The following is a 23404-nucleotide window of genomic DNA, read 5'->3' as shown; positions in this document are numbered from 1 at the left end:
CATCATGTGGCTATTACACAATACTGGACTGAACAAGTCTAACATCTCAAAGCTGCGGAAAGATGGATGCCCTTCCTCCATATCTCCTTCCATTCACTCCCAGCTTCATGTTCCCTGCACTGACATAAATACACCTAGCCTTACAACAAACTGCTTCAGCTCACTAGTACAGTCAAAAAATAATTTTAAAAAGCAAACATAAATATGCATAGGTTTTTTTAATAGCTTTTTGTTGGGTTAGTGAATTTAATCACCAGGCATTCCAGTGACTCACAGAACAAGGACAACACAGAAGAAGAAGACAGATCCGTGAGGCTGAATGCAGAGGACAGGTAGGAAAAAAAGGGGAAGAAATAAGGACAATCTTTTAGTTACAGCAAATGAACTGGCTTAATGCCAAAGTTATCTTCCCCATTATGTCAGAAAGGAGTGCAGTCTTTTTGCTTATGCATACACCTGCAATATAGTCACCCTAGCAAATATTAAATAGATGCTCACTCACAAGACATTTCCAGGAAATAAGCTTCTAAAATATTTAGAGACACCCATTCTCATCCAACAAAACCATTTTGTATGGTGTCCTGTTTGCATGACAGGTAGAAAGGTAGAGTAGAAATTACACTGGAAATAAGGTTACCTCTTTCAGTTAAAATTAGTTCTGCTTCAGTGTTTCTAGTGCCACTTTGAGACACAAGTACATGCAAGATCCATGTATATATCTTCATCCATAATGCAGGCACTAGCTAGATGAGCCAAGCATTTTCCCCATCTTCCCACTTTCATAGCCAAGAGAAATATTTGTCAAAGCATCATTGTTCTGCCTGTTTTCAAGCAGAGCAGAACTAGATTCCCCTCACTCTAAGAGTCACATTTACTCAAAATCATTCTGTTGCACCTGAAAAGCCTTTTGAAATAAACATTGTTAATGCTCAAATTGTCCAGAGGGCTCAAAATTAAGGACCAGATTGAGTGCAGCATGGAAGACTAGAAGATACAATAGCAGATTATATTTTCTTCTTTTTAAATTTGTCCTATTGTCACCAAAATTGGTAGGAAAAACTTCTTAACATCTTAATGTGGCATCAAGAATCAGGCATTATTTATTCAGCACTGGATGCACAGGGAATACTTCCTCTTATGGTGCATACTGAGTTCCTCTTCTCAGTTGTTTAACATGATTTTGAAAAATAACCACTGTATTTTCCATAAGTTAGGCAAATTGTTCATCTGGTGACACTATGAAGCATTAAATTGCCTGTAACAGAGGTAGCAGCCATCTGTAAAAGCCCAGCACATTCCATTGCTATAGGAAACAAACAGCCTAGAGGGATCAAATGAGAGGAGAGAGATCAATGAGTCAAATGCTCAACAACCTACCTTGCACTGCCATTTTCAGCTTTGCCATACAATTTAACTCAGCTGAGACTCAAACAATACTGGCCTACAGCAGTTTTGCATACAACACCAGGGTAAAATTAGTTATGACATCCCTAACCCAGCTGAAGCACAAAGTCACCTCTCTGCTCTTCTCCCATCCTGTAACTACACCATTTCCAACCTCAGACCTCTGCCAAAACCAGCCATGAGGCCACAATATACACCAGGGAATGTTCATTGATCCACTACCAATTGCTCACAAAAGCATTTCACAACTTTCAGGTGATTTTGGAAAATTTAAGTGCCTTGGAGAATCTATTTTTCAATACAAAGCAACCAGATTGCTGTTCAAATCTCTGACTCCTCATTTTTACAGCTGTACAACATGAGTAAAATATTTTAGAAGTAATTGGCCTTTCTTGTTCTTTCTGAAGTAATCTTACTGATATGACAGTGCTTTCCACCAAGCTTTCATGCAATGAAATACCAGAGAGGTTTCCATTCCCTTATGGATTCTGATCTTCTGAGGGGCAGGGAGGAGGGGGACAAGGCAGTAATCTTCATTGTAGTCCCTGGGTATTACACCACTGGTTTGCTCCCAGTTGCATGAAAATAATCCCAAACTGTTCCAGCAAAACAGAGCTACGATTGATCCTGAAAGTACCAAAAAACTAAAGTACTAGAAACAGTGCCAGGAAGCTGTGGCTGCCCCATCCATGGAAATGTTCAAGAAAAGGTTGGATGAGGCAATCTGGTCTAGTGAAAGCTGTCCCTATGCATGGCTGAGGCAGGGTGGGACTGACTGATCTTTAAGGTCCCTTCCAACCCAGGCCATTCTATGATTTTATGATCACATTAGAAGACATCTGTCTTTAAACGCTTTATAATAATTCAGTGAAGTATTTGAACACAGTCCTCAGCTCTCCCTCCATGCAATGAGGAGGGCAATTGTCTCAGTTCATGCAAATGTTAAAAAGACTTATAATTCTTCTACCATCAGCAGCTGCTCATTGTTTTCTTCAGTATCTCACCAGTGTGGGGAGGAGATGACCTGATGACAAGACATCTGGCAGATGGCAGGTGAGGAGCCTGGAAGGAGGTCAGACTGGGTTTGCTAATTAAAGGGATGTACCTCAGAACACATACCCTTGAAGTTTAGGGGTTTGCATTAGAGGATCTTTATGGCCAACTCTTCAGTCTGTTAGTGCTCATTGTGTTTATCTAGAAGGCCTCGTGCTGGAATTCTTTTGACAAACAAACTGCCACTGCTTATCATGTTATTCTTGTCGCTGATGTGACAAAATAATTCATGAAGGGATTTTAAACTGAATCTGATTTCCCTCCAGCTAGCTGTAGTCTCTGGCACTTAGGGAATACCTGTATGGAAGTACTTGAGGCAAAAAATAAATGTAGCTTAATAACTCGAATATTATTTTTAAAAACCTCCACCTTATATTGAAGAGTCTTTAAAATTAGTCTGCCAGCAAAAGAGCAGCATTTCTAGAGGAAATTTGGAAAATTTACAATTCTACTTGCACTAATCAAAATAACTAGGAAAATTAGAATTTTGCTCATTTAAGAGAGTCAGGTAAAACATATTAACAGAATAAGAATAAAGGTTTAAAAAACACCAGCCTGAATTTTGAACTGAAAAATGTGAGAATTACTTACAGCATACGAAATTTATATTGGTTTAAATTAGTCTAGATACACAGGTGTTGCCTTAATCTGAATAAATATTTCTTCAAAATAAAGAATTTTGGTGGAAAAAGTCCTGAGCTTGAAACCAGACCTTAACCCAACCCAGCATCTGCATGACCTCACCAGGTGCAGAAGCACTCTGGGCTGAGCCACTGAGCACCAGGCTCCCACCCCATATGCACAAGGGTCTACAACTCCCCTACATAAACTCCCAAAGCACCTGGCCCAGTAGGTAAACTAAGAATGTTGTTATTTCTTTTTGACAGATTCAGGTTTCCAAATAAAATAAAATAAAATAATATAAAATAAAATAATATAAAATAAAATAAAATAAAATAAAATAAAATAAAATAAAATAAAATAAAATAAAATAAAATAAAATAAAAATAAAAAATAAAATAATTAAAATAAAATAAAAAAATAAAATAAATAATTTGAAAATCACCTTATAGATGTGAGGTTGGGTGGGGCTTTGGAATCTGCTCTAGCGGAAGTTATCCCTGCCCATGGCAGGAGATTTGGAAAAACATGATCTTTAAACCCCAATCTTTCAATGATTCCATGCTTTACTTAGGGAACTTTGGGGTTAGGTATTTGCAGGCCAACAGACAATCAGAGGAGCTAAGAACCACATACATATTTCTTAGGAGAGTGCTTTTCTAACAAGAGGAGCAGACTAATTGTGCAAATGGTCATTGGACATGCATGCAGAAGAAAGGAAGCTCCTGCCCAATATTTCTTTGTTCCTGAAAAGCATATCTGAGTTTTATATGCTTTTTGAAGTAATTGGCTAAAACAGCTAAGCCATTTGTTTCCTAAATTTCAAGTCCAGATAAGGCAGAAGTGCATTTCTCTTGGACAATCAGAAGGGGAAGGGTGAGGTGGTTGGAGCCCCCTTAAGCCCCTACTCATTTATTCCCAGCCACAAGACACAGTCATCATCATCCAGCCCTCAGATAAGAAAGCTTAATGGCAATAAATTAATTAATTAAAAGAGTGCCAAAGATATCTATAAGAACTCTCAAACCTAGCAATCCATCCTGCACTGACCCTTGCAAGGCTGTTCAGCAATCATTGATCAGAAGTGTTTCCAACAAGGCAGAATGAGCTTACAGTTCTTACTTCTAAATATGATACATAAGGATACATACCATATTTATCAGGCATGAGGTCAACATTGCAATTGTTTCCATAGAATTACTTGAATTATTCAAACTTTCTTTTTCTCTTACTTGTGGGGAAAAAACCCAAAACTGAGATAGTATCTTTTTTCCTCCCATTGTTAATATTTTATGTTAGAAGTCTTAAATATTTATGCATGTTGGGAAAAGTTATTTTCTGTCAAAATGCTCTCCCTTCAGAAGAAAAGCCTAGTCTTTTTTCAGTTACTTCTAAAACAAATGAATGATTCAGTGTTTTATTTTTACTGCAAAATTTGCTCTTGGGCCTTATTTCCACTGACAGATATAAGACCATAGGGTTGAGAATATCACCTAAGACCTTTCTCAAACCTTCAGTTCAAACAGGTTTTCTAGGGATAAAGTTTTGATTGCTCCTTTTTTTAATAATGAAATCATTTTTGTCAGGTTTTGATGCAGAATTAAGTACTAAACAAAAGAAAATAGACCATTTAAACAGAGAGGTACAAAACCAGTGTCACTGGTTTTCTTAGTCTTGACCACAGAAACTCTTTCATTACAATGAATGCAAACAAAACATTTTTCTGTAATATGTGTCTCAAACATATATTCCAGTTTTGTACAGGTATTGTGCCAGATAGCACCAACCCATGCTGCTCTGGTGTGACTCCAATAGTCTACCCATGGTACTTAGGGCAGCTGAGTGGATTACTCAGGAGGTAAGGCCTCACCCAAGGCCTTGAAGGAAAAAAACTCCAAACTGAAGGAGTTCAGCAGAATTAATGTTGTAGGACACCAGAACTGTACCTTATTACCTCTTACCCTGAGCAGACATGTAGTTTTCTCTTCCTCAGCATTACATTAGTGAGTTTTAAGTAGTTCAGCACCAGCGACTCAAGACACCTGCCTCCTCCTCAGGCCTGGTATTTGCGGCCTTCTCAGACATCCAGAGATGCCACAAACAAACACTATCTAGCCCTTACTATCACAGTTAAATTGCATGGCTCTTGCAAACCCTATTTATTCTACACCTCTGCATCACAGGCACATTGCCACATGGTCTGACAGAGCACACCTCCAGCTTCCTTTCTTAGGCAGCTTCCTTTCTGGGGCAGCTACGGGAGCATCTCCCATTGTCCCACACTTCCCCTGCAACGGCTGTGCCTTGTAACAGGAGCAGCCACAGAGGATGGGAATCCACACCTCAGCTGCCAGACTTTGTAAATGTTCAGACCAAATGACAGTCCAGAACCAACTAACAGTCCTGTCCAGCTCTCCTTCCCAACCTTTTTGTATGAGGACAGGACAGATCTTGTTGGGCATCAGGAGCCAAATCTCCCTGCAAACATGAGACAACCATTATGAGTCTAAACTGATATTCCAGATTATGATTTGAGGTAGTTTTGGTGTGGTTATATTTTGCCTTTGCCAGCTCCAATGTGGACATCAGAAATTCCTACAGAAGAGCAGAAGATACAGCTGCAGCTAGTAACTTCTTAAACTGCCACAGCACATTCTTCAAAGTCCTCTGTGGCACCCTTTGTCCCCCATAGATCAATCCTAGGCATATGACACACGATGCTTCAAATTGCATTCAGGAGAAGACACATTTAAATCTCAGTTGCTATAGCAGCAGAGAAATGGATTGCTTCTTTTCAACTTGATTGTAGAAGCAGCACAGACCAGAATCCAGCATCATTAATACTACTTGAGTGTGAATTTTTTTCTTGCCATGACACCCTTAACATTTTGGGTTTGCACACACAAAGAGCAAAGTTGTAGCTACACCCCGCACAGGCTTGTCTGAGTCAACTTGAAACCAGCTCAGGGCACTGTTCTGATCCTTTAAGACAAAGCTACTGTGAGAAATGGCAAGCCACTCTCCCTGCTTTCAATCCAAACTCTGTGTCAGCAAGCAATTCAACTCAGCAGGCATCTGTGCAACTCTATTGCTGGCTCAAGAAAAAGGAGAGGACTAGCTTCAACTTCTCTTGGTGAGTCAATGGACCTCTGGATTTTGGCAGGAAATCACGCCAACAAGCAACAGCAATGCTTCAGCTACAGCAGCTTTCATGTGGAAACAGATAAAAACCCTTCTGGAGCTAAAGATGCTTTATGTTGCAAAATCTATATTTCTTAACTAGTTTGCCTAGCTCAGGTGTATGTGGACAAGGTGCAGCCCTCTCCTGACCACAGTGTGAGAAAAGACATGGTGACTAGATGGAGTTCAAATGCCACAATCCAAATTAGAGACACCATGTCACCTATTGAATATTTTAAAGCAAACGAAAAGAACAAGAAACAAAACAACCAAAAAAACCACCAAAAACAAACCCCTGAAAAAGAATCCTTCTTGCAGACTTCAGGGCAGGTACTGAACAGCAGTAATTTTCATTCCCAAACAGTGTTTTTGTTCTTGTTATTTAGAGTATCTCAGCTTCTTCTCAAATCTCTCCATTACACTCTGGCATTTCATACAAAATGAGATGGACATACTTTGTCAGTGTCTCATTAAGTTTTTTACCAAGAATCAGGCAAGGACTGGAGATCAGAACTGACATTCCTCTCCAGTGAATCTGTTCCACATAACATGATGTTAAGTACATTCCATCCAACTTACGTTTTACATTTTCACCTTCAGTCACGGATCAGTTCTCAAGTACTCTTACCTTCCCAAGTTTTTTCATTGGTTTGTTTTTTAACAATCCTAAACAGTATGCCTGGAGGGAGTAGATTGCAAATGCCATGGCATTTTCTCTTTCTATCAGAGGAAACATTTGTAAGGTATGAACAGCCTGTGAACATTTTGTTATCTCTTCAGATCAGATCTAGAACTGTAGTCACATAGATAATGAACTCAATATCAAAATTTTGTATATCCCATCCTGAATTATAAGTTATCTTTAAGCATTTGAGGGAGCCAGAGTTCCAAGAGCTTGGAAGCAGTCTTTGTACAGGTAAATTTCTTTCATTATTTTCTCCATAACAAAAATCCTGAATTCTACCCCCAAAAAGACAAAAAACAAGAAAACAAACAAGCAAATACAACAAGGACAAAAAACTGGAAAAAATCACCAAAAAACCCTTTTTGAATGCTGAAGGGGAAGGATCTAAAATGTGTAGGAGCTTCACTACTTCAGCTGCACAAATTCCTGTTTGCATATGCTAAGAGAGGTTTCTTTATATGCATTTCATTTCAGAGTTCTCCCTCTATGAATTTTAATGTTTGGGAGTTTTATTTTTAAATTTTGCATTAGATGAATTCTAAATGATGGCTGTGATGATGAGATGTGCAGGTCCAGATCTGAGTTGAAATTGTTACTGCACAAAACCTGATTTGAATGGAGCTGCACAGGAACATTTTTTAATCAATTCTTCATAAAATAATAGTTCGTAAACAGTATATAGTAAATAGTTCAAAAATAGTTCATAACATAGTTCATAATATTTCGAAACACATATTCTAATAATCCTTTGAGGCCCCACATTTTGTTTTAGCTCAGCAAGTATTTAATCCTATCCAGTGATCTATCTTTCAGCCATGAACTATTCTTACCAGAAAGCTTATTTTTATAGTCATTTTCACAGAATAATTATTTTCAACTGCTTGAAAATGCATATCTTTAAAATAAAGGTATAGGTAGGTCTGCACAACCTTAAACAAGTGCATTTTCAAGTGAAATTTGACATAAGATGCCTGAGAGGTTTAGCTTCTCTTCACCATACATTGCTGATAAATTCCCATTTTTGCTACAGGCTTTGCCAAGTGGGTAGTTTGACATGTCTGAACACAAGAATCAGAATATAGAAAATCTTGGTATAAAGAAACAGTCCCTGGGATTTGCAATTCCCACAATGTCTCTTCTAATTGCATTTTTACCCCAACTGATTTGTCTGCAATTAACAGTTCTGCCTCCCCTCTCTTTGACACTGACTTAATTTCTCAAGAAGACAGATTGTTGAAAAAATTGCTCCTGGCTGAAGGATAAAGACCCAAGTGCTCTCAAAAAAGGGCAGGGAGAAGAATCCTTTCCTCGGGCTTTTTAGTAGAGTAATAATACATTTATGCTCATATCTTCACAGAAATGAAGGCCAGGGACTTCCCTGGTGAGGAGCCTTTATCAGCCAGACACTATCACTTTCCCCCAGACTCCTCATCTCAGACCTGCATGGTTAACACCCCTTAGTCATTTAGTACAGCCTCATTTGCATGGAGCACAATGAATTACATTGACTCCAAGGCCTTGACTATTCAAGAGCAAAACTAGACAAAGTCATACATATCATGGAGTTTGGCTGGCAAAGACTGCTTTAGTAAAATAGCTTTGGTTTTTGCAAATTAACAAAATTCAGCTTCCTACAGCCCTTACTACACTGTTTTGATGCCAGCTGCAATTAGCCCATAACAAAAGGGCACAACTGGCAAAAAAGAAAATTTAATAGCTGAGTCACAAGCAGTTTCATTCCCCTTTCTTCAAATTCAATAGAAATCATAAAGCAAAGACAGGTTAATTTCCTCCTACAGTGAGTTATTCTGGATAGCATGTGCAATGCATGTGATAGCAGAGCAGAAAAAAAAAAAAATCTAAATACAAGCCTTGACCAGGTAACTATTAGATATTTCAGTCTTATCTTTTCCTTTGTCTCATTCTTAGTCAAGAGGTTCCTATTCAACACAAGAAAAGACAAATGTAATACCTCATTGTGTTTTGCATCTGATAATCACTACAAAACCCGTACCATGGTCTCAGCTTGAAATCCTAATGGAATAGATCCTGCAAGCCTCTCCAGTCCAGTTTGAAGTTTACCTTCAACCACAGTTCCCAAATTTAACCTTCTATCCCACCTCAGACAACAACCTGTGGTTGGGGATTGTGGTTTAAGAAAGGCTCCTGGAGAGCTACAGAAAGCAGAAAATATTCCCACCTCCAAAGTAGAATAAGATTGTGAGCTTGTAGAAGGTGAGCAAAGAATGACCTTTTAGGAGTTCACAACAGGGCAGGTATGAAATCCAAACAGGATCAGAGGCAAACAGCAAAATGCCCTGTTGGCAAGAACAGGTCCCTAAGCATGGAGTGGCCTCATCTGTGTCTGTTTCAACCATAAGAACAAGCTCTTGAATGCATAACTCAATTCCATAGTTTCCCTTCCCTCTAAAACTTCATCCTCTATCTCTCCATGCATCTGCTGTTGCTTTACTTGGAACACTTAGTTCTGCATTACAAAATAATAAAAAGCAGTTTTGATAAGTGATCTCAAAGCATATGCTATTTCTGTAACACGCAGGGATCAGGCAAGATTCAGGATTAATAACTAACCAGATCAGACCCTGTGGGAGCCAGCCCTCCCTCCCACTCTGCAGCAGGCCAAAGACAGGAGGTACTCTTAAATGAGGTTGGCAGCATCTACTACAGCAGGGTGGGGAAAATAGAATAGCTCATTGCATGCCAGCTTTAAAAGCAAACTCCCCAGGGTAAGCATACAGCCAAGGAGCCTCTTTCAGTTCTGCATAGTTCCTGATTTTGTTCCCAAAATCAGGAGAGCCTGCTCCTCCCAAGCAGATCCATTTGCCTGCAGTGCCATGGGCACCCCGACCTCCCTCTCCCACTGGCACTGAGGTGCTGGCAGTGCAGATGGGCACCTCCCAGCTACACCTGGCTAAAAACAACCTTGTGTTCCTTAGCAATCCCCATCACACTGTAATGGAGGGCATTGACTGTAACTCCTTATCACAGCACTTACATCAGCAAAAAAATTGCCCAGGAAAGAGCTAATTGTCTTGCCAGGCCCATAGAACACATGCAGACAACAGGAGAGAGGAAAGCCCCTGTCTCAGGCTGAGACCTCATGACAGAAGTTCTGTTGCAAGGCCTTTCTCCTCCCACACCAGGCTGAAATGCCACCGTACCTCACTGACAACCTGGCAGCTCAGGGCCACCATGCCATGCAAGGATGCTGCTGAGGCAGTCAGGGAAGCACCAGGGAAGCATTCCTCCTCCTCCTCACAGCCTTACAGGCCATGTTCCCACGTGCCAGACACTGTTCCAAGTGCTGTCCTGCCACAGCTGGTAAAAGTGGCAGGGCACTTATCTGACCCCAGTGCTGGAATTGGAGGGGAAGCAGAGCCTGGATGGGTCACTTGGCACCAGCCCACACCAGGAAAAGTGGCAGAGATTAATTGATCCAGGAATAAATGGCAAACTCAACAATACTCCCAGATACAGCCAGTTCATTAGGCTGAGATAGAACCATCACTGCCATGTCCAAGAAGGATATTTACTACCACTGTCATACCACCCCTGGCAGGCTCAGCATCTGAAGCGACAGACTTGAATCACCTTTTTCCACAGCCTGATGTCACTGTTGGTGGTGTTCTTACAAACAAAGGTCAGCCTGTGAACTCACAGTGCTACATGGTGTATGTATATTTGGAATAAAGCAGTCATCCTGCATTTTGCTGCCTAATCTACACAGCACATGCAGGACTGCTGAGTGGGGGAAACCCAACATGTCTATATTTACACATGCATGAGGAACCACTCAGAAATCAGCTCTGCCTGCAGAGAGATGGGGAAACAGAGGTGGCAAACCTCCAGAGGAGGTTTGAACACAGGGCTGATAATATAGAGATGGTTTTGTCATTGCTGAGTCAAGACCTTTTCTGCTTTTCCAGCTGCCACACTGGTAAGGGGACTGGGGGTGCATGAGGGGTTGGGAGGAGACACAGCTGGGAGAGCTGACCCAAAGTGACCAAAGGGATTTTCCACACCATGTGACATCATGCTCAGCATATAAAGTAAGGGGAAGAAGGAGCAAAGGGGGATGTGTTTGGTGTTTGTCTTCCCAAGTAACCATTATGTGTGATGGGCCCCTGTCTCCTGGACATCTTCTTCCCCATGGGAAGCAGTGAATTAATTCCTTCTTTTGCTTTGCTTGTGTGTGTGTGGGTTTTGATTTTCCTATTAAAGAATCTTTATCTCAACCCATGATTTCTTCATCTTTTACCCTTCCAATTCTCTCCCCAATTCTGTTTTTGAGCGAGTGAGTGAGTGGCCCTGTGGGGTTTGGTGGCTGACTGGGGTTGAACCATGACACACAGCCTCAACCCACAGCAGTGGAGATGCTCAACATTTGATAGTTATAGTCTGGCCAAGGCCACCAAGGCTGCCCCTGACCTCGGGGTCATGCAAAACTGAAACTCTGCAGCCTCTCCCCATCTCAGCCCTGCAGCCAGGCACTGGGAAGAGGCTGCAGAGTGGAACAATAATATTTTCTTAAATCAAGGGATTTCCCATAAGTTGGGCACACTGGAGTATTCAGAAAGCAAAGGTCAGAACAAATGTCTGCAGTGAAAAATCTATAAAGAAGGTAAGTTTAAAAGAACCACTGAAGGTGACTTTTGCACTTTCTATCCAACACTCCAACACCATGTTTCCCCTCCACAAAGTCCTGCTTCTTTCAAGACCAAAAGCAGAAATGTCACAGTGCCATCAGACCACTGCATTATCACTTATAGCACCTTTTATTTCAACTTCTTTCTCTGTCTCTGAAAATCCTTTTCTCTTTCTCTGAAAATCCATGTTTTACTGTCTCAAGAGTGTTATATCCAAGTTCAGTTGCAAAAGTATTTGGAATCTGAAAATAAAACCCATAAAACAGCATGGACCCAAAATGACACAGCCACCCCAAAGCAAAATTCATATTACTTTCTTTACACTTCCCTTATGGATGTAACTGAGCAGTTCAAAACATAATTAGATGTTGAAAACGAAAAAGAAAAAAAAAAGACTTTGTTATGTTGTACTTGTGGGGTTAATAAATGAAGTATTCTTAGTTAAAATTCGGTCTGTTTTAACTTGACAAATGCAGAGTTAGTTTCAGGATTCCTCAGTTTATTCTAGTGAACATCAGTGCAGTCAAGCATCTTCTGTTAAGACCAAAGAATATAAGTGCTTCACAAGGGCTCTTTGCAGAAAAGGATACTGAAGTGATAAATTTCTGGATTTTTGCTTTATTAAGAATCTGGAAACCAATACACATGTTATCACAGTACTGAGTCTTTTACAAGGACTGGAAGACAGCTCAGGTTAAAAAACAGACAAGATTAAGGCCTACATCACTACTACAGTTAGTAAGTGACCTGCCCCAGGCCGACAATCCTTTATGAACTCCATGACCTCTTTGGAGGTTTTAGATGGGACCAAAAGGACACTAGACAGTCACCTGGTATTAACATTAAAACTTTAAAGGGAACAAAGAAAACAACCTAAACTATCATCCTTTTTATATGTAAACTATGGTAAATTGGGAGATAGCAAAATCATCCCAGTCTGAATTGTTTTTCTTCTTTGAATGCTGGCTTGCTGCTCAGTACAGAATGTTCCATCTTCCACTTTTTTTTTAAGAAGACACATAGGATCTTCAGAAAAACAGCACATGCTCACAGAGAAAAAAAAATCTCAAAGGACTGGCAGATACTTGTGATTTCTGAGCAGCAGTGGGGTTTTCTAACTACAAATTGTTCAGATGTTGTGGGCTTGACAGAATCTATTCCAAGCTTGTTGTTTCCCTGCTCTCTTTCACAGATTTAGAGTCTCTGATGAATGCTATGTGTACCAGCCCAGATGCTCTGTTCTAGCTATAAAACAGTTTTAGTCAGCTAACTGGATAAGAGAGCCTAAAATAGTGCAGCTCTTTACTCTTTATCAGCTTAACATTTTCCACTACACACCACTAGACTCTCAGAAGTACAAACCAGCCTGGTTATAACTGACATACATATTCTGGGGTATTGTTTAATGTTGCCTTAATATTGGATTGAAAGTAACTAGGATTAACTCTTTGTCCTGTCATTCTAAATTGTGCCCAAATATCACAGCTAACTGAGCATTTAACCATTACAGCAATTACTTGCAAATTAACAGTATTTGGAAGGATTTGATCTTTCTTTCAGTTTTAGAAAAGACCTTTAGGAGTTTTGTGCCTTGTGTCCTCAATCCAGTTCTGTTTTCTAGACTCTCTCTAGACACTAGAAAGAGCTATATTGTTTTGTTTATTGTTTTTGTTTTTTAACCATTACTATGACCATTTTTTCAGACCCCTAAGATCAGAAGCAGAGATCTAAAACTTCTCCAGTTCTAATCATTGCAGAATCACATATCAAATTTTAACACCAAAATAATTTTGACATGTTGAATCTCTCAAATCCCTTGTGGCACCATGCCTTTTGGCAAAGCTTGAGACACTAGTCACGCCAATAAAGCAGTTTGAATTGAGCTGCCTTTTTGCCCAATCCCACTAAAACCATAGTAATTGGTTCAGACAAAGAGGCTCAGCTGTTTCAACGAGGACTAAAGCTACCAGTCAATCTTGACAATGGCTTTTTTTCAAGCCTGGCAGAATGAAATGTAATGCAAATGTTCCTATTCTTGTTACTGGCCTGGAACATTTACATCTTTCCAAGCTGTCTGATTTTTCATGTGTGTTCACATTCCAGGACATGTTGACCAGTTTCAACCAAATGTACCAGAAGGTGAAAAGTTCCACACATTTCAGGCCTCATTATAATCAGACTCATTATAATCAAGAAATCCTTATAGGAGGAAGATGAATGCCTCAAAACCAGAAAAAGATTCCCTCAAACTCAAACCACTTTAATCAGAAAATTAATTAAGAGACACAAACCCTAAGAAGACACAACATAACAGCCAGACCTTTGTCTCATGGAACTATTTGAGTTAGCAATAGTTGAGTGGTTTTTTAACTCCTTATAGAAAAATTTTTCCAGCTCTAGGAGGGACTGCTTGACCTCTTGTGAAAGTAGCAACACCATGCACATTCACCTTGGGTACTCAGACAACAGTCCCTATCAGAAGTGTTATATCAGAGCCTGCTCTTTTGTGGCTCACTCAACACATCTGTCTAGATATGGCTCTCATTTTTATCAAAACCAAATATAAACACAACAATGCTCCCTACACGAGTTTCAAGTGTTATGTAAAAATGTGACACCTTCAAGATTTTCATTATTCTGTATTATCACACAACAAGCCACATCAACACCAGGGACATAAACATGCTGTACCAGGGACAAAACCTTGGTAGTCTTTTAATATTAAAATAGTGATAGTATTTTGGCATCCTTATGAGAGTTTCAAATGCAATTTGTTTTCATCAATCCTTCCCAGTAGTAGCTTGATGTTTCAAAGAAATTACGAAATAAGTTTTATTCTACATTTTGAAGTGAATTATTTGATTCTACCAAGAACATCTAAGGAGATAACTAAGGCAAAGTGTCAAAGTGAGGTTTTCTGTCCAGCCAGATCAGAATAGCTTTGTTATTAATCTTGTTTATAAACAAGATTGGGGATATCTCTAATTGGAAATTCTCTCCTGCCCACCCTCTCTTCTTCTAGTAGGACTCTTCTAATCCACTTGGGGAGCAGCAATCATACAGAAAAGCATCAAACTGATAAAGTTTTCCTTCCCATCATTCTTTCTTCCTTTTGCTGACCCAGCATCTCTCACATTCGAGTCTTTTGCCTGCAATGTAAATGAGCAATTAATTCAATCTAATCTAGCATCCCAATGAAATATCCTTTTCCCTTGCTGAATTCTTATCCTATGGGACTTATTCTCCAGTTCTGCAGTAATCTCTTCCAGGATAGACAATCCACATCTAAAAGAAACATTACAAAACAATAAACCACTTAAAACCAAATTAATTTGTCAGTTTATGTTATATACTAGAAAGAAACAAGAGCTATGCATTCAGAAGAGGTATGAAAAATTCTTCACTTTTGCAGACCGTTTTGACTCTATTCTAAACACAGGAAAAAGAATCTTCCAGTTTCCCCTTATTTGGAGCTGCTCTGTAATTTATTTCTTACAGAAACCTCTGAAGCATTGCAGACTCCAGGAATTCTGCAGGTGCCTTTAACTGCAGTGCTGCACATTTCTAAGTACAGAAGTACATTTGGTTGTGCTACCAAAATCTTTTCACCCTGTGTCTTCATCAATAAGATTCAACAGCTTTTTTGCAACTGAAGAGTTTTAATGTAGCTCAGATCCCTCTGAAGTGGCAGACATACGGATTTCCCCTGGCAAAACTCCTAATGACGAACAAGTCTTACAGTAACCAGACAGGAAGGTGCTAATTTCCCTTACTCTGACAGAGAGGTGCACCACTTGGCACAACCTGGATTCTGCTCTCATCTGCATCTCAAACATCCACTAACTGTGACAAGCCTGCTGTAATGTAGGATAATGTTTGAAGGTCCCTCAAACTGCAGCAAAGTAAAATTCTGCATCGAAAGAAAGGCAGCTTCACCATGAAGAACCATAAATCTCTTTGTATGTAGTTGTGCTGTATTCACAAATACTTATATTTCAGTCAGATACATGGTATTCCTGACAGTAGAATTAGTCTGAAAGCTGGCTACTACCAGAGTCATAAACAAGAGTCAAACACTGCTGCCATGCTCCACTAGCCTCTTGGTTTCTGGCATACATCTGAACTAGCTGACCTGAATAAAAAAGGAAAACCAAACCAATACAACAAAAGAAAAGGCAAAAAATATTACACACCCCCAAACAAAAAACTTGATTTCAAATTAACAAGTTTGAAAAAGTTTGTCTAGCCTCTCTCAAAACGCTTAGCAGAAGTTCCTGAGTTACTGCTGATGTGCAAAGAGGGCTCTCTCTGTACAAAGGGGTCCTGTACTATCAGGATTCAGTGAGGCCATGCAAAGATCAGTCAATCTTTCTGTGGTTTTAAGCATTTTTCCTCAGATTTGTCAAAAGCATGCATGCAGTTACACATGGTTTCACACTTCCTATTTTACAGAACCCTGTTCTTTTAGGCACCACACCTCAGGCTTAAAGAGCAGAGAGCCACAGGAAGATAGAAAAGTCCTTTACTGAAAAGGCATTTCTTGTGAAATTCTCACCCTCTAGAAAAATGCTTCTCTTAGAAGAACATAAAATATTCTGTAAGAGAAAGGGGAAACATCTCATCTCAACACCTACAGGATAAAAACCAAAACCACTAGTCCTAGGGAGTGTAAACCAGCACCCAGAATCTGAACTTCTGCTTCTCATGTGAAAGACAATCAAGTTCCCTTTTGTTAAGAACATACTCAGTGAAAAATAAAAAAAAGGGGAGGGAAACTGAAAATAGGAAGCCAGGCTACAGCTACCCACTTGACAGCAACTGCAAGGGCCAAAGAAATATCTCTCTGTGAAGAACAGACTTAGGTTCTTTGCAGGGTTTTTTGGCCTTCTTCAGAGCATCAACACAATATGTTCTGATACCAAAGCACGATGTAGTCTGAGATTTATTGCAATTGGGGCATATAAGGCATGGTAAATAGAATTAGTGATGGCACTAATGGGTCTGTCCTCCATCATCTGACTAAGAAACAGTAAGACCAAAAGGAAATAACAAGGACCAGTTCAGAATTGCAAAGATCTAACTGAAGCCCAGGATACAATGAGCCTTGGGAAGGTAGAAAAGACTTTTGCTTCTTCCTACCGGAGTCTTAACTTTATCTATTCTAAGAGCACTTAGGGATTTTCTCAAACCATATTTCCAGCTAGAAGTGCAGCAGAGATGACCAACACCTGAGATGTGGTACAGAAGCAGCTGCAAAGTCTGTTTACATGTATTAGGTAAAGGCTGAAAGTCAAATCTGTAAAGGAAACCTGAAGTGGTTTGAGCACAAAGTAAGAAACAGGATTTATTCTCTTTCTTCCTCCATTGAAGCCTCATTCCTGTTTGTAACAGATGGCACATCAAGCATGTGCTGGGTGATCTTTGCTAACATTTCACATTTTGGAAACTGGCTTCCTTTAATCTGGCTGTTCAGGGAGGTACATGTGACAGTTGTAGTGTGCAAAAGCTGCAGGGCTGCATTTCTGGGCTGCTCCTTGCTTATAAAGAAAACACTCTCCCAGTGAGGAAGGGTTACGAGGGAATTGAGAATGAGGGAGACAGGGATGGAAGTCAATACAGTAGTTTAGTAGTTGGCTCAAAAGCTTTAGGGGAAAAGCCCCAAGAGTCAATAAAACAGAATAACTCCTTGGAAAACCTGCATAAAGAAACCTATAGGGGCTTACAGGCTGTAAAACTCCTGTACAGGGAAGCTTTTGCACGGAGGCTAAAGCCTTTTGTCAGAACAAAGGGAGACCCTTCCACACTTCCAGAGGATTATCTAATCATGGTAAAAAAGATAAAAACAATATGGAAAGCACTTTTTAATGGAAAAAAGTACTGTTTCCTTATAATAACTGGAGATCTTAGAGAAGTTACAAAGCAGTGGTCTAAGGCAAGAAAGGTACAGATACTTATCTTTCCTTTCCATGCTTGTCTTAGCAGATAGCGACCCTTTCTGAGCTGTCTACAGTTTTAGAGGGAAGAAGGAAAGGAGACCAGGGGGAGTCCAATACTGCATAAATTGAAGCTGAGCAGGGGGAGCAGCCAGCATTATGACACTATAAAGCTGGACTGGATTAGATCAGCTAATATAAACCTGCTTCTTACTGCTTTCTAAAACAAGAGTGAAAACTTTTGATGCTGTGCATCAGAAACAGGCTTCAAACTTCACAGCTTCATTAAAGTGAAGTGTTTGGTTAAACATCTTTCTTTTAAATATTTTTATTTTAATTTTATGCATCTATTATTTAAATGTAAGATATAAAAGACAAAAGGTCTTGCATTAAATTACAGGTTATTCCTTTCAGTGGAGATATTGCATTATGTAAATGGTAACTTTTGACGTTGGAATAGAAATTGCCACAAGGCCCTTCTGGGATCTGTTCTGATTTCCCAAGTATTTGTTCTATTTCTATACACAGCTGATGGAATTGCACTGAAATAAGGGTTTCTTTGTTGCTATTGCTGCAAAAGGGAGAAGAATGGCAAGCAACAAATGAGCAATGCAACAAAAGCCTCTAAATTAGGCACTTCAAAGACTTCACTCACTACAGGGTGAATTCAGATGACTTCAGCACTGCAAAGGTATACAGACCAACAGGGTGACTCCATGAACTTATGCTAGGAATTTATGGTTCCCCTACAGTCTATAGAAAGAACTGGATACCTCTGGAGAGTAATTCCAAAGCATATAACAGCTTTGGCTCCAAATTCAGCCATTCCATAGGAAATCAGAGCAGGCGTCCTGTAATGTACATTGAGTAATTCAAGCACAGGCACACATCAAAACCTGGTGTACAGGCATGGAGCGACACCTTTATTCTCCAGTGGATATCCCAAAAACCAGCACACACACTTATGAGAAAAGGTGCTATGTCATTCTCTTGACTTGGTGCCATCATCACGAAAAACAACTGACATAGATGGAGGCTGAGGACTTGTCCACACTGTGGAGCTGAATGCTTGTGAGGATGCCACAAAAATCTGATACAAGGGTACTCCTCGTGGATGCACAGCACTGAGGGGTAGGTGTTTCAAAAGTACTATCACATTCCCACAACCCCTCAGCCTGCAGGAGTGCATAATCCAAGACCAGGTGAGGCATCTCTCAGCCGCAATTTGAAAAGATGACCCTAAAACGGAGTGTGGAAATAAATCTGACAGGTTGAAGCAAGAGATCATGCCTAAGCTGTGGAAGCGTTCTCCTGATGGCAATAACACAACTTCCAAGAGGAGCATCTATGCCTGAGAGTTTCTCTGCTCCCAGGAGGAGCGGCCGGCTCGACAGCACTAGCTGCTCTGCTGGGGGTGCTGACCATTGACACAATTTAAAAAAGCAGCTGGGTCTTGCAGTGTCGACAGGACTGATCCGCTGCTACCGATTTCCCTGAGCCCTTCTGACCTTCCAATGAGCAACTAATGAGACACAGCCCCAGCAAACCACATTTGAACACTCTCAGGGGGCTCCTGCTTCGATTTGTACCAGTGCTCCAGGACAAGAGGCATGATGAGACCTTTGTCTTCAGAAGCAAATTAAGGAGGCTTTTGCTCCACTGTTTCCCTTCCATCCTCCCAGGAACAAGCATGAGACTGACATGGATGAGGAAACACAAGTGGCCCTGCCAGGGACAGAATAAGGGAGTGTGAAATCCTCATTCAAATACTGCTATTTCCAGCTGATTACGTGACAAGCACAAAAGGGAATCTCAGCACCGCTCACAATGAGCCCAAGAAACTTGGCAGGTTTCTCTGACACGGCTGGGAAGCAGCCTGCTGCCATAGTGATTCTGCTCCTCCCTCAAACGCACTCTGCTGGGAAGGAAGGAAGATTTGGAAATATAAACAGAGATCAGGGACCATTTGCAAGGGGACTTAACAAAAATCTTCTCTTTAGGCAGAAAAAACGTGATTGCTTTCAGTGGGGAATAAAAGAAAAAATAAAAAGAAAAATATCAAAGTCCTGCAAAAACTTACTAGCTCTGTTTAAAACAGCATAGGAATAGTAAATGCAGAATTGCTCTGAATTTGCTTCTGAAAGTCTATTTCTAAGGGTAGCTGGGGTGTGACCAGTATTGTTTTCCTCCTGAAAAGATGCCAGCTGCTGCTACTTTGGGAACACCTCTGAATCAAACAAGTGGGAGCATGTCAGGTGCCTGTTAGACTTTAATTCTAAGTCTCATGTAAACATTTTTGGCTCATCTCCACAAAGGTGAGAGTAAAGTGTCTCAGAGTGGATTGTGCTTGCACTAGTGGAGATGCATCAGTGCTGACAGTGAAGAAAAAGGGATGTCTTGCAGATGAATGCAAGGCAGCCATCCTTTAGATCCCCTTCCTAGTGTGAATCAAAGGATGATGGGTAACATAGGGAAATCAGAAGAGGTCTGGGAATAATCAGATTGAGAACTCTATTCCTTTCATTGTAATCTTTTCTGAGTAATAATCTTTAAATTAGGTTAAGGTTATTCTTTGGATCGAGATACAAGGTTTGAAAAGCACTATTTTTATGTCAGCATGAAATATCACTACTAATACGGACTTCTACAGATGTCATATTTCATTTCTACATTAACAAAATCTTAATTGGAGGAAATTTTTTAAATTTTTGACATTCTATGGAACCTTGTGATAATTATCCTGATGCCAACACTTTAAAGGGGAAGGTCAAAAGTCAGAAGCCAGTCACATGTCATCAAGAATGTCCTCTGGAGACTTAGTCTGCTAAGAGTCTTATCCTAATCCTTCCAAGGTATTCCTTAATAGTAACAAATCTGCACTGAACCCTCTGCAGGAAACTCCTGTGCAGAATGTAATGCCTGCCCAAGTAGCTATTTATTGCAGAAAAGGCAGAATTTTAAAGAAATTGCTTCTTTCATACACTGAGATTTTAGCAATAGCTATGAGTATAATTCAGCTTTGGATTTCAGATTTTTCTTTTAGTCAGGTTTCAGATTGTACTGTTCCAATACAGAATGAAATAATATTTAGCCTGTGACTTTTAGTCACAGAGACTCCTGGAACAGACAGCCTAATATCAGTGGTGTGCAGCAAGGCTGAAGGACACAGGCTACACCACGTGCGCAGCCCTTGAGAAATCTCCCCCACAGAACGAAGAAAGGAATAAATCCTTCTCCATGCCCCCTTGCACCCCCTCCCCCATTTTACTCTGGAACACCACAATTCAAATATATCTTTTGGAGGAGGGGATTAATGTTCAAATAAGTCAACATGGGCTGTTTTCTTCCTGCTCTTAGTGCAATAGTGAAATGTCATAGAAAGCCCCAAATACTAAACAGTTGAACACTTCTTTCCTCTGTGCCTTCTGCTTTTTCTTATACATTTTTAATTGGGCAAAGAGGACTAATGCAAGTGAAATTAAATTATGGCTATTAAACTGTGTCTCCTGGGGAAGGTTTTCAGCATGGTTAGCAGGGAATAAGGCAAACTTCTCCTTAAGCATTAATGAGAGTTTTGCTCCTGGTTCCTCTACACACAGTTCTGACAGCACCTGCTCCTTGACAAGCCCTTCAGCTTGCAGTGTGTTTGTGTGAATCAAGACTGGGCCTGTTGAGGACTGTGACACACACCTATTGCTCATTTATAACTGCAGAGATAGGTAGAGGCCCAGGGAGATTACAGAAATTCAGAAGTGTATTGTTAAAACAAGGAAGCAAGTGCACAAGAGCTGCAATTGCAGATAATCTCGTAAAGCACAAACACAGAGCATGGCTCCTCTGTCCAAGGGGCTCTGGAACACATCCTGCTTCTCCCTGGCTGCCCAGACACCCCTGTGCTGCTGCTTAGGATATCCCCACCCTCCAGGCTGAGGGAGAGCAGAGCACAAAAAGCCCCCCAGCGATGTTGGTGGTGGCACTGATGAGCCCAAACACATCCAAGGCCACTCCCCACACCACACCCGGGTTACAGGGACATCACTACAGTGACAACATTCCTCACTTCAAAACAGTTTTCTTCTGTAGGTCAGCTAGGAAAAGGTCATTGAGTTGTTCTCTTTGTTTGGGCTTTTTTCTTTTTGGTTGCTTTTGCACTACACACAATTCACTGCAGAAGAAAAGCAGCTGCCAGAACTGCATTCCTGTTCCCTGGCTCCATCAATGACAAGACCCTCAGCAAAAAGTTTTGCCGGATGTAGGTTCTGCCCTTTTGACTCACTTTCTCTTCTTTCATTTTGGCAGAACTAGAAAACAGGGAAATGAGAAATTGATATAGATTCCCTTTCCTTCTTGACTTAAAAAAGACTCCATTTTTTACATATCATGGTCAAGCAAAACAATTTATGAAAACATGCATGGTTTTCAGACACTCCATGGAACTAATTTGCCTTTCTGACAAATCTTTTTACTACATACTATCTAAATTTAGTTTAACTTTTAGTATTTAATAAGAGGAGTATCAGAAGCATTTCAGATAAAATTTTGTTGGTTTTTTTTTCAAATCACCTGAAAATAGTTATAGAAATGACATTTTCTATTATAGAATTTCCTAGTCAGATAACACTTTCTGCTTTTTGGATCTATCAAAAAGTGTGTTAAAAATTAATATTTTTTCACATCTATAACACTTATCTGTAAGAAGATAAACCTACTTTTAAATTTTTATTTAAGCTTGTATACTACAAAAATAGATAGTAGTTCAGAAACACATCCCTACAACCAGGCAAGAACTGAAGCAATAGCTTGGTGTAACTTAACTTCATATACAATGCAGAAAGAATTAAACCTCAGAAGGAATAAAAAATAATTATAGAACTTGGAACCTAAACACACAACCTGAGGCATTCAACTGTCTGCTTCGCTGGAAACTAGGAATAAACAAATGAACCTAACACATACTGGTTTTTACAACTACCTCTTCATAAAGAACACATTCCTTCCAAAACCAGCAAGAAACAGAAACGAGTTGGCAAGAAGATGAAATCCCTTTACACACAGTGTTTACGTTGAAAACGCAGGCAAAAAAGAGAATGTCAACTGCAGCAGCTCCAACCTTGTTTGTCACTAGATTAACTGGAGAGCCAGCAAGGACAATGACTCCACCATTCATGCCTATTAGGCTTGCTGTGAAAGGCTCCATTCATCCACCAGCTGGCACGGTGGAAAGATATCTAAAGATGTGAACAAGGCAAGGGGCAGAGGCAGCCTGGCCCCGCTGCAATCTAAAACCAAAGCTGCAATTAATTATATATGGAATGCAGCCAGGCTCTCCTAGCATTGTAATCAAATGGCACCACACAGAGAAAAGAAAACCCTTTATCACATCACATGCACTCAGACAGACAGACAGAGCCCTCCCTATAGGAGATTATTTTTTCCAATTCCTCACGACACTATTCCTGTTGACAGGCTATAGTGAGTTTATATCTTAAAACTTCAAGTTTGCTGCTTCTGTTTTATTTCCAACAAAAGGCTTAAATGCCTGTTTGTGTATTCTTTTATCAGCAAAATCAGCCACTTAACAGAATTTTTCTTTGTTTCATATATGCTTTTTGCCCTCACACTCATAGCAATAATTTAATACTATTCCAGTGCTTGTACCCTAGAGATATTTAAATCTACAAGATTATCACTCAAACCACTTGCAAGTTATAAGTCTAACCTGGGAAATTCCTGATAATCCCAACCACACATTGGCACAGCCCACACAATTCATGATGCTGAAGGCATGTTTTAAATGAGACCAGCTTCAGCTAATTTCCCCTTAGTGTAATTCTCTAGGACTGCACAAGCATTTTTCCTTT

This window comes from Melospiza georgiana, chromosome 1 (genome assembly GCF_028018845.1).
Source record: "Melospiza georgiana isolate bMelGeo1 chromosome 1, bMelGeo1.pri, whole genome shotgun sequence".
In the NCBI taxonomy this organism is placed as follows: Eukaryota; Metazoa; Chordata; class Aves; order Passeriformes; family Passerellidae; genus Melospiza; species Melospiza georgiana.
The sequence above is the reverse complement of the archived record's forward strand: the minus strand, read 5'-3'. Positions refer to the sequence as shown.